The sequence below is a fragment of the Marmota marmota genome, unplaced genomic scaffold (assembly GCF_001458135.2).
Source record: "Marmota marmota marmota unplaced genomic scaffold, marMar, whole genome shotgun sequence".
NCBI lineage: Eukaryota > Metazoa > Chordata > Mammalia > Rodentia > Sciuridae > Marmota > Marmota marmota.
In genome coordinates, this window is record NW_025999968.1 from 61618195 (window position 1) to 61630325 (window position 12131).

Genomic DNA, 12131 nt, shown 5'->3' on the forward strand with positions numbered 1-12131 from the left:
GGACCCTCAGCGTGCAGGGCATGCTCCTGGGTTCCACCCCAGGCCTCTCCCTTGTGGGGTGACTGTGGGTAGGAGAGGGGCCCTCCTGGGCCAACCTAGGGGTAGCAGAGGCTGGGCCAAGCTGTAGGAGAAAGTCACCCGGCCCCCAGCCCTGGCGTCGATAGGGGACAGCTCCAGCAGAGGGCAGGCCCGGCCAAGCAGGAGGCCCGTGGAGTGACAGCTGCACCAACTGTGGGGGACACTTCCTCCTGTGTGAGGGGGAGCTGGCTTGGTGCCCGGATCTGGCTCCTCACACTCCTCCCCCTGCCTGGAGGAAGTTCAGCTCTGTGCACAGGGCAGGGCGGCACAGCCCACCCACAGGTTCCCTGTTTGCAAATTCACCCACTTGCTAAAATGTCTCTGCCACCCCAAGTGCACACTCACAGAGCTGCACTATCTTTCTGCATCACGTGCCGGGGAGACAGAATCGGTGACTGCCACACATTCCCAGCCAAGGCTGAGCAGGTGACCTCTGCCCTCTTGCTTCAGTGCACAGGGTGAGCAGACGTCCTTGGCCTGGCCCCGTTAGGTCCACACAGTAGTATTTCTATGTTTCTGTGGGTCCCTTGGCGTTCTCAGTGTCCCAGGCACCGTGCCGTCCTGTGTCCTGGGCCCGAGAGGCTGTGACACACCTAGTGGGGAAAGTCCTCGTCAGGCCCACGAGTGGTGCTGCCGGCCACGGGCTCCATGTGGAGGACTCAGCTGTCTAGACCAATGAGGCGTCTTCAGACTGGACACACGTGGAGCAAGGTTATGTGCTGATCACCGAGAACGTGACCAGAGGCTTTGGGAAGCTATCACGAGCTGACTGTGCCATGAACACAGACAGCCTGTCTCTCCACAGTGTCAGAATGTACTGAATACGATAATGCACGGCTACTCTGCTGCAGGGGAGGGTCATCTGGTGGTCAGAAGGCAGGCGAACGCAAGTGCCTTTCTTCTGATATCTCTAACACCAGAGTCACACATCACACTCTACACCATGGAAGGCTAAGAAAGGGTCAAGGTAGCCCCAGGGAGAGAGAGAGAGAGAAGCCAGGAAAGCAAGACTCACTACAGGTGGCCAGATTAAGAGATTAAGAACCAGCTGGTGGGCAGGGTGGTGCACGCCTGCAATTCCAGCTGCTTAGGAGGCTGAGGCAGGAGGATCACAAATTTGAGGCCAACCTGGGCAACTTAGCAAGACCCTGTTTCAAAATAAAGTAAAAAGGGCTGGGGGTGTAGCTCAGAGGTAGAGCACCCCTGGGCACCACAAACCCCAGGACCTCAAACAGATTAAAAAAAAAAAAACCCAAACCAAAAATAAAACCCAGCAACATCAACAAAAACCAGCTGACGGGCTTGCCAGGGTGCAGAGCTGTCGGAGACCGACTTGGTCTGAGCCAGCGCCCCGCAGCAGCCATGTTCCCAGTGTCAGCTCCAAGTGTCAGCATGAGGTGTCCGCTGGGAATGGGCAGGAGAAACTGGTCTGTCCCCTGAAGGCTGGGGACAGGAGATCTGTTGCTGTGACGATTTTCCTGGGCAAGGCTCGTGTGTGGTGAGTGAGCAGAGGCCTGCGTGCTCCTGGGCTCCACCCCAGGTGACAAGGTCGGTGTGTGCCACCCTAACCAGTCTTGGGGTGCTCCTCCTTACGTGGGTCTCAGGTGAGGGGTTGCTTCCTCTGAAGGTCTGGTGTGTTTGTTAAGCTTGTGGGCCTGGCTCTCCTTCTCCTTCTTATTCTCCTCCTCCTCTTGTTGGTACCAGGGATTGAACCCAGGGGCACTTAACCACTGAGCCACATCCCCGGCCTGTCTTTTTCTTTTCAGTTTTTAAAAATTTTTATTTTGAGACAGGGCCTCAATAAGTTGCTGAGGAGGGCCTTGAACTTGCAGTCCTCCTGCCTCGGCCTCCCTAGCCCCTGGGATTATAGGTATGCGCCCTTTTGCCCAGCTGGGCCTGGCTTTTCTGATATGGAGTTGCTATGCCCATGTATCCATGTGCTTCTGATTTAATCTGAGATGATCACAGGTGGTTGTTTTTATCATCATGATTAATTTATTTATCAGTCTTTGCCTTATGGTTGTGCTGGGCAGATGGTGGCTGTTTTCTTGTGCAAACGAGGTGTGGAGTCCTTCCACCTTGGCAGTTAAACTCAACGCTCGTGGCAAACCATTGCTTTACAGAACAGAGTTACTCAGAGCACAGCCTGCTCTCCACAGAACCTGGCCTGGGCTTCTCCAGCAGCTATGGGTCAGCATCTGCTCGGTCGGTGTTTGAAGACCCTTACGGCCCACAGCCACGGCAAATGAGCAGAACGAGCACTCTGCGGGAAACAGAGGACAGGGAGGAAATCGGAACCCAGCTCTCGCCCCGTCGCTAGGGACCCCTGGCTTGCGTTTGTCATGACTTAAAGGGAGACCATGCAGAGCTCTGCCCCCCGCCAGGTAACTGGTGCAGGCATTTTGTTGGTGGCATTTCTGTTGGGCTCCTGCGGCGGCTGAGCCCCTGAGGCCAGAGTGGGCTGCTGCTGCTGGCAGGGCGCTGGTCCCGAGGCTGTTCTGGCTCAGAAGCCCTTGGTGATGCGTGCTGGGGAGATGGGGGCTGGGGAGAGGTCTCCAGCTGGGCCCTTGTTCCCCTGCACCCTGCTGGACGCAGCAGAGCACAAGCAGCTCCGACCGCTGACGGCTGAAGTTTTCACCTGGCAAAGCAAGTTATGCCCTGTGCTGCACACGCCAGCCCCACCACACGACGGCTCCCACAGCCCCCTGTACCCATGAACCACCTAGGTGGTTCCAGCCCAGGACAGCTTGGCCTCAGGGTGCAACACCCCCAGCTGCTCCACAATGGGCGACTTGCTTCACTGTGTCCAGGGGGGGCTGCATCTCTGGATCCCACTGACCACAGTCCAGGAGCCGGACTTCCCGACTCGGATCCTGGCTCGGCGGCTTCCTGGCTGGCTGGAATGTGAGCTAGGACTGCAGGCACTGTGATGGGTTGGGACTGGTGGCCCCAACGCCTGGACCAGGGCTTGACTCATTATAGATACTGGAGAAACATTCTTCACTGTGTGAAGTGACATCCGGGCAAATGCGGGCGGGACACCGGAGGAATGCCCGTCAGCGTGATTGGCCAGCCTCCTGTGGCCGGGGCCCCGGAACCTGCCTGTGGGTGGGTTGGTGGGTCTAGAGACACCCGTGGCCCCGCTTCTGCCTGTCAGGGGTCTCTCATTATAACAAGTACCCGAGACAGTTGGCTTATAGAGGAAAGGGTTACCTGCTCACAGTTCGGGAGGTTCCAGTCCACCTCTGACTCGCTCTGCTGTTTGGGGCTCTGCTGTGGCGCCAGGGAGCCTGCTCAGCATGGGTGTGAGAGAAAGAGGGTCCCAGAGCCCCTTCAAGGGCGCGCCCCATGACCTAAGACCTCCCAGGAGGCCCCCTCTTAAACGTTCCACCCCCTCCTGACTGTGGCAGGACAGACCAGGCCTTCCCACGTGGGTTGAGGTCGTGGGTCGAGGATCAAGGGTCGTGGGTCGTGCGGGAACACCGCAGATCCTGACCACAGCAGCCATTTCAGTTTAGTTCCAGTCCTGCCCCCTCCCCCAGAGGAAAAGGGGAAACTCGGGGAGGGCCGGGGTCAGGCCCTACAGGGGTTTTCTGTTTCTCAGAGGAATTCCGGGTCTGCTTCCTCTTTGCAGGGGTCCTTCCCTGGAGGAGGGGTGGGTGGGTCCCTGCCCTCTCTTTGGAAACCCTAGGAGGATCTGGAAGCCCGGGTGGTGGGAGGCTCCTCTGCTCCGGGGGTTTCTTTGTTCTGTGATTTGGAGCTGGCAGCCGCCCCACAAGCCGCAGACCGTGAAGGCTGCAGCTGCTCAGACAGGCTGTGGTCAGCACAGACAAGAAGGTCCCGGGCAGCCCGTCTGGCGTCTGGGAGTCAGACCCGCTAGCCTCCGGGGCTGCCTGGGGCAGAGCTGGGGCCGTGAGCCCCCCTTTGAGGCTTGTGTGGCGTGGAGTCTGGTAGCTGGGGGCTGTTTTGGGAGTTTGTGGAGAGCCTTGGGTGCCCACGGGAGCCACTCCAGGCCCATCCCACGAGCTGTGGGCCAGCAGCCTCCTCCACTGCAGGTGCCAGGGCCACCCGGGCACGGAGGCTGGCCTCGCCCCCCACTGGGGACTGCTTCCTTGACACAGTGAGGTCCTCTCTGAGGTCTGCCCCGTAGGCCTGGGAGTGTGTTACATGAGGCACGGCTATCACCGGGGTGGCCAGTCTCAGGAGGCAAGGAGGTCCTGCCTGCTCTCAGCTGGGCGGGCAGAACCCTCCACCCAGCCACGCCTCCCCACGAGGGTCAGGGCTTGCAGCAGAGGAAGAAGTCCACAGAGAAGCCAAGGTGGCTCTCAGGCCGCATTGCCTTCCCATCTGCCGGAGACCCCCGGAAATACCCCTGGAAATGCCCCCGGATGCCCTCTCAGTGGCAAAGGGACCCCCAGAACGAGGCAGCTCTGCTGGCGGCTGTTACCTGGTTCAGCTTTGCTTCCTCAGGAGCATTCTCAGCCGGGGTGGTGGGGTGGCAGCCGGTCCGCCTGCTCAGCCTGCCCACAGGGTTGTCACCCAGCCAGAACGAGGCCATGTTGGCCAATGTCCCTTCCAAAGTGCAGGTTGTGATGTCCACAACTAGTGGGGCAATTGGAGGCAGCAGAGCACTGAGCTTCAGGAGTGGGCAGAGCTGGCCCCCAAATAAAGTGAAACCGCGAGGTTCCCCGGCCTGCAACTTCGGGGCCGAAGCCCCAGAGCCCGAATCTTCTGAGTTGTGCGTCTCCTGTGGGGCCATCCATCCGTCAAAGGGTGGACCGAGCGAGGCCTTCCCTGCCCTTCTCCATAAATACTCAATGACAAGCTCCCAGGCCAGTCAGTGCCCGTGTCACCTGGCGGAAGGTAACGGGGCTTGGAGGCAGAGAGGCTTTAGGGCCTCTCACCGACAGGACATGCCAGCCAGAGAAGCAGGGCCTGCAGAGGCTATGGCGGCTTCAGCAGCAGCGCTGGGGGGCAGCCAGAGACTGGGGTCTAGAGCTGGAGCCGTGCTGGACCAAATGCAGGGAAGGCAGGCAGGGACGGCATTGGTGTGGGCCACTGGAGGCAGACAGCCTGGGGCTTCAGGGCCCTATGAAGTGACTGTCACTTCTGGCTGGTTGGGACTCACAGTCTAGGAAGTGTGCAGTGGACTGGGCCGGTGGCCTGGGGGTTGCCTGTGACACTCACCTTTAGGTGGCTTTGGTGCAGCTCTTGTGATGAAATTGGAGGCATCTCCGGTTTTTAAATTTTGTCAGTAGTAAGAGATGTGACGAAGGTAAGGATCTTGAGAGGGGGTCTGTCCAGGGGGCCCTGAAGGCTACCACTGCGTCCTTATAAGAGAAGTAGCAGAGATGACCCCACACAGAGGAGCTGGCCATGCAAAAACAGAGGAGGGCCACTGCCAAGGAACGGAGGGAGGGTCGGGAGGGTCCCCCAGGGTCCCCTCCTCAGAGCCTGCAGGGGGAGCAAGCCCTGCTGCCACCTGATTTTGGATTTCTGCCTCTGGAGCAATGCTGCTGTGTGAAGCCACCCGTTTGTGGCACTTGGTCCAGTGCCCCAGGGCCAGGTACAGGAGCTCTGATCTTTGGACTTTGAATTGGTCCTTTCCTACTTAGACGTCACCCTGACCTCCTGTCCCCCTGGCCAAGAGCACTCTAGGAGTGTCTTCCCCGCCTCCCCCAATGTCCCATCTCCCTGGAAGCCCCTTCCCTTGGCCTCAGCAAGCACTGTTACTGGGCCCCCCCTCCAGGGTCAGCTTGAACTATGGGGTGCAGCCTGAGAACCTTACTGGGGCCTGAGCCCAGGCCAGCTACACTTCCCCATGGGAACAGGGAATCCACGGTGGGTGGTCCTTCAGCTCAGAGCGGAGTGCCACCCACCTGGCCTGCGTTTCCCAAGCCTCTGTGCCTCAGCAGGCAGCAGGCACCCATCAGGGGACACTGCGTGCCAGTGAGGAGTTGCTGACGTCGACGCCCATGTTTGATCTTTCTGGACTTTCTGAAGTGCTGCCGAGCCCCTGATCAACTCAAACACACAGAAGATGGGGCCCTCTCCCCTACCTTTGATCTCTAGAAGTGAAAACCCCCTGAGTAGCCAGGAAACACATTTGTTTCATGATTCTCACTTGCGTGTGAGAATCATTGTTTGTCCAAGGAGGGTGACCATGGCTGAGGTCCAGGTAAGATGGCATCGGGCCGCGGAACAAGGCGGAACAAAGCCGCAGCTGGGCCAGCAGCCTCAGGGCCCGAGGCTTTAATCCATTGGCACAGGGAGAATGGCCTCTTCCCCGCCTCCCGCCAGCGGTCTGTCTCCCTGAGAGGAGTACATTTGCCACTGGATTCCAGCCGTCCTCGGCTGTTCTGCGTGGGAACACCTTCCTAAGCCAGCTGATCAAGGCGAAGCTTCAGGAGAGAACATCCCCCGGCCCTGGGTCCCGCGTGGGAACAGGCGTCCGTTTCCATCGCGCGAGGTTTCCGACGTCACAGCTTACGGTGATCTACAGGAATCAAGACAGTGGGGTATTGGCAGAGAGACAGACGCACGGGTCAGCAGAACAGAACAGAGAACCCAGAAATACGCCCAACTGGTTTTTGACAAAGACGCAAAGCGCTTCAACGTGAGAGTGAGTAATGGTGTCAGAGCCGATACCCCACATGCACAGAACGGCCCTGGACGAAGGGCCGGCTTTTATAGGAATCTACTCAAGATGGTCGCAGATTGACTGCAAGGCACCAACTAGAAGACTCTGAAAAAATCCACAGACAATCTGCAGGATCTAAGTTGGATGGCCGAGGAGGTGTTATACAACACCAGTTTCCCCAAGAGGAGAGATGGAGGACAGCACCATTGTTATTAGAAGCCTTTGCTCTGAGAAAACTCCTGTGCAGAGGAGACGAGGGTGAGTCACAGACTGAGGGAAAGTGTCCACGCACCACCCCTCCAACAAAGGACAAGGGACTCTCCAAGGCAGCAGCCGAAACCAAACCATCCAGTCAGAACCTGGGCGAGACCCTGAGCTCACTAGAGGGGGAGTTCTGAGGACCACCGTCACCTGGAAAGGCGGTCAATGCCATCAGTGTCGGGAAATCAATACCCGGGGAAATGCTGCCTAGCGGCTCCCGGGACAGCTGACGTGGCAGCAGCAGATGCCCACCGAGTGTGGGGACACGGGATCAGCCTCTGTTGCCAGGGGAAGTGCCTCTGCCCTGGAGTGGAGTTTGGCAGCTCCTCAGAAGACCAGACCTGCGCTTGCCACATGACCTGCTGATTCCTCGGCTGGGCAAGCGTCCCAGGGAAACGCAGAACGTGCTCATATGAAACCTGCATGCACCTGCTCAGAGCAACTGTATTCATGATCACCCCCAACTGGAAGCAACCCTGATGTCCTTCAAGAGGTCAACGGTTGACCAAAAGATGGTGGGCCCGTATCTTGGAACACTGAGGGACAGACTATGAAGAATGCCATGACGTAGGTGAACCCCTGAGATATATGCAGAGTGGGAAAAAAAAAAAAACCGTCTCCAAGGCTTCCGCACAGTACTATTCCACTTAGCATTTTTGAAAGGGCGAAATTATAGAGATGGAGAACAGATCAGCGGGTGCCAGAGTCCGGGGGAGGCTCTGTGGCTGGGGCGGGCGGCACCAGGCCTTGTGCTGGAGCCGTGGCGGATCTGACTGGCGGGGTCACACGGTCTGCAATGTGATGGAGTCCCAGAGAGCCCAATTCACACAGGCAGACACCAGTGCACATGAGGTAGGGGCATCTGTGTAAGACCAGAGAGCTCTGCCCACGTCCACTTCTTCAACCCAGAACCTCTGGGCGCCTCAGTAAGAGAGAGATGACTGCAGATCTCGGAAGATTGCCATCGGGGCCTCGCTGGGATCAGGCAGGCCTTCCTGACCCCTGTGCTGCCACTGGGGGTGCTGAAAGCTGGGCACAAAGCAAGTGACCCAGAGGAAGTCCACGGGCTTGGCATGGAGGCCTGTGGACAGCCACTGTCCCTGTCACAAGGCTTCACAAAGATGGAAGGAGGAGTGGGGATGGGAAGGGACTTCACAATGCCTGGTGTGGTCCCAGGAGACCCCAGAGGCCTCAGCTCGGGACTGGAGACTCCGCTAGAGGAGTCAGAGCACTCTTCCCGCCAGGAGGGGAGTCCGAGCCTGGCCCAGTGCAATGCTATTTGCAGGGAGTGGTCACCCGGGGGCAAGGAGAGGGCTGGAGCAGAGGTCCCTGCTTATGCTCCTTCTGAAAGGGAAGGGCTTCTGTCCTCTCGGTCCAGGGACACCTGCAGTGTGTGCTGAGCACAGAGGCCGGGCAAGCGCAATGGAGAGGGAGGAGGCCAGTCCTCACCATCCAGTGGCTCCTTACAGCCCCACGGTGCTAACAGTTGCTGTGAATGTGGATTTTCTTCCCTGCTTTCCCCATTGTACCATACACAACGTGGGATTCCTCTTGACATTCATAAACGCTCCCAGAGGAACGAACCACCCAGACCCCCGCCCCGTTCCCGGGGCCTCTATGCACTGGCCTCCCTTTGCTCTACACAGGACCACTCCCCCTCCCCCTTATTCCCCTTTAGCTTCCACACATGACAGAAAGCTTCATCCATTTTCCTGCAAATGACACGGTTTCATCGTTCTTTGTGGCTGAATAAAGCTCCATTGTGTATATAGACCATGCTTTTTCTCTTTATCCATTCGTCCACTGAGGAGCCCCTGGCTGGTGGCACAGCCTGGCTGTGGGGAACGTGCTGCTGTCAACATGGTGTGCCTGTGTCACTGGGGCATGCCGACTTTAATCCTTAGGGTAATTACTGAGGAGGGGGTGGCTGGGTCACGTGGTGGTGCCAGGCCTGGCCTTTTGAGGACCCTCTGCACCGGTTCCACAGTGGCTGTGCTGATTCACAGTCCCACCAACATGGACAAGGGTCCCACATCCTCTCCAGCGTCCCTTATTAGTGTATTTTTGGTGGCCGCCATGCTGACTGGTGTGAGATGAAATCTCAGTGTGGTTCTGATTTGCACGTCCCTGATTGCTAATGGTCTTGAAGATTTTTTCATGTATTTGTTGGCCATTTGTATCTCTTATTTTGAGAAAGGCCTGTTGGGTTCATTGCCCACGTACTAATTGGATTATTTGGTTTTTGGTGTAAAGTGTTTGAGTTCTTTCCTATTCTGGATATTCATCGTCTGTTAGACGAGCAGCTACGGTGGTTCTCTCCCGTTCCGAGGGTCCTCTCTTCACGTTGTTGATTGTCTCCTTTTCTGTGCGGGGCTTTTTAATTCAGTGCCCTTCCGTTTATTCACTCTCGGCCTTATTTCCTCAGCTCTGGGGTCCTTCTGAGAAAGTCCTTTCCTGGCCTTCATGCTGCAGTGTTGATCTCCGTTTTCTCCTAGGAATTGCATAGTTTCTGGTCTAATTCCGAGGTCTTTGATCCTTTTGTGGATTTTTTGTGCAGGTGAGAGATAAGGGTCTAGTTTCCTTCTCCTACACAAGCATAACCAGCTGCCCCAGCGCCATTTGTTAAAAGGCCGTCTTTTCTCCAAGGCGTCTTCTTGGCCCCTTTGTCAAGGGTCAGTAGATGTGGGCCGTTCTGTGCCGTTGGTCTGGGTCTGGTTTGAAGCCAGTGCCATGCAGGTTGGTTGCTGTAGCTCCGACACGTAGTCAGGGTGAGGCCTCCAGCATTGCTTTATTGTCTCAGGAATGCTTTGGCTATTCTGGGACTTTCTTTTATCCTTAAAATTAATTTTAGGACTATTTTTTTCTAGTTCTGTGAGGAATATAATTGGTATTTTGATGGGGACTGCTTTGAATAGTTCACTTTGGGCAGTATGACCATTTTTTCAACATTAATTTTGCTTTCCATCTTCTTGTGTCTTCTTTGATTTCTTTCTTTAGTGTTCTATTGTTTTCATTGCAGAGGTCTTTCACCTCCTTGCTTAGATTTATTCCTAAATTACTCCTAGATATTTTATTTATTTATTTATTTGTTTGTTTATTTATTTACTTTGAGGCCACTGTGAATGGGATCATTTTCCTGATTTCTTTTTTCAGCAGATTCGTTATTGGTGTAAGGAAAGCTGTTGATTTGTTGATTTTGTAGCTTGATTTGGGGTTTTGTTTTGTCTGTCTGTCCATCTGGATGTCTGTCTGCCTGCCTGCACACTTGCATACTCCTTGGCCGGGTGGTACAGGAAGGAAGGCAGGGGACACACAGCCTGGTGTGAACAAGGGTTGGGTGGAGTGCCAAACTCCAGTCTAGGCCCAAAGGTGAGGCTGGTGGGATTGGCTCATGGGGCCCCCACCTCCCATCTGGCCCCCTCCAGGGTAACTTGGAGAGTCTGTCACCCTCAGAGTCTCACGCCCCCTCCTGCGGAGTTTTCCAACATGGCTGTGGACCTCGGCACCTTCCTTCCCTTCTGCTATGACCCTGCACCTTCCCGGGCTCCCCGAGGCACATGCCATGGGCATCACATGTCACAGAGGGGAACACAAAGCACAGCTCTGTGGGGCAGGTTCCCAAACAGCTGGGACGTGACCTGGGCATCCTGGCTTTGTCCTCGTAGGGGAGCCTGCCCATTGATAGGAGGCAGACTTTGGGAGTGGGCACCATAGCATGGACCCGGGAGCCCCGGGACCCAGACTGTGACACCGTCAGCTATGTGACCGAAGAACAAGAATCCCCCTGCACCACCTCCCCGCTGTGGCTCCCTGCGGGGCTCCGCCCGTGGAGTTCAGGGCACAGAGCAGGCTCGGGGCCCAGCTGCCAGGAGCACAGCACATTCGAGATGGAGGCAGGAGGAGTGGAACCCAGCTTGGCAGCAGCTGCTCCGTCTGCTGAGCTGCTGCAACAAGGTGCCACAGCCCAGGGGGTCTGGGAACAGCAGAAGTGCACTCCTCCCAGTTCTGGAGGCTGCAGGTCCAAGATCAAGGTGCCCTAGACTTGGTGTCGGGTGAGGGCGGCTTCCCGGTTCGTGGGTGGCGCCCTCTCCCTGTGGGCTTGCACGGTGGTGGGGAGGAGCTCTCTGGGATTTCCTCCATAAGGACATGAATTGCTTTCACGAGGCTCCACCCTCATGACCTGGTTGCCTCCCAAAGCTGCGGCCCTAACACCGTCTCCCTTGGGTTGGGTTTGGGGGACACGAACCTTCAGCCCGTGATGGAACCCGTTGGCCAAGGGCCTGCTCTGCAGAGCTTCTCAGCAGCAGTGGGCACATGTGTGACACCGGTGTGCTCAGGATGGTGCCCACCAGCACCATGGCAAGGCTCGGGGAGACTGTGCACAGGGCGGGAGCTGCTTACCGTGTGATGGGGAGGCCTCCCTGACAGACATGGACCGTGGAATGCAAATGCCACAGAGGCTACCTTTGCCCACGAGGGGTCTTTGCACACGCCTCTGACTCTGGCTTAGAGTAAACCCTAGCAGTGCAATGGCTGCTGCTGAATGCTGCACGTGTCCCCAGGTCTGGACCCTGTTTTAGACCTGGTGACTCTGGGCTTGTGTAAGGACCCTCTCCAGCTCACAGGAGCACCTGCCTCTCACCTGGTACTGGAGCCGCCCACCCTTTCCCTTCTGATCTGGAGGCCAAACCCCAAGGTGGCATAGTGACCATGTGTGCCTGTGAGCTCACGGGGGCAGATGGTTACCAGAACAAACCTCCTCGCCGTCCCAGGTCCTGGCCAAGCCTAGGACTGTGTGGAGGCTGGGGTGGGGGGAGGTGACCACGAGTTTTCCATTGTGAGGGGAGGGGGCTCCTGGGCCTGTAGACAGAGGCAACACTAAGTAGGCTGGACTGTGGGCACCTCCCTCGGCCCCCCAAGTGGTTCCCACTGACAGATTAGCTTTGCCAGCTTTCTGGGGAGGACTGTTTGTGGGGAGGGAGCACTCCCAGGGATTGGTGATGGAGGATGCGACAGATCCTACCCCCAGCAGGCTGAGGGAGGACAGAGAATCCCAGGCACTGTCCCTCACCTGTCAGGGCCCAGGTCCCGGTGCACAGAGCAGGAGAGCACTCAGGATGTGTCTAAAGGCTCCCCTGGGCACTTCCCTCCA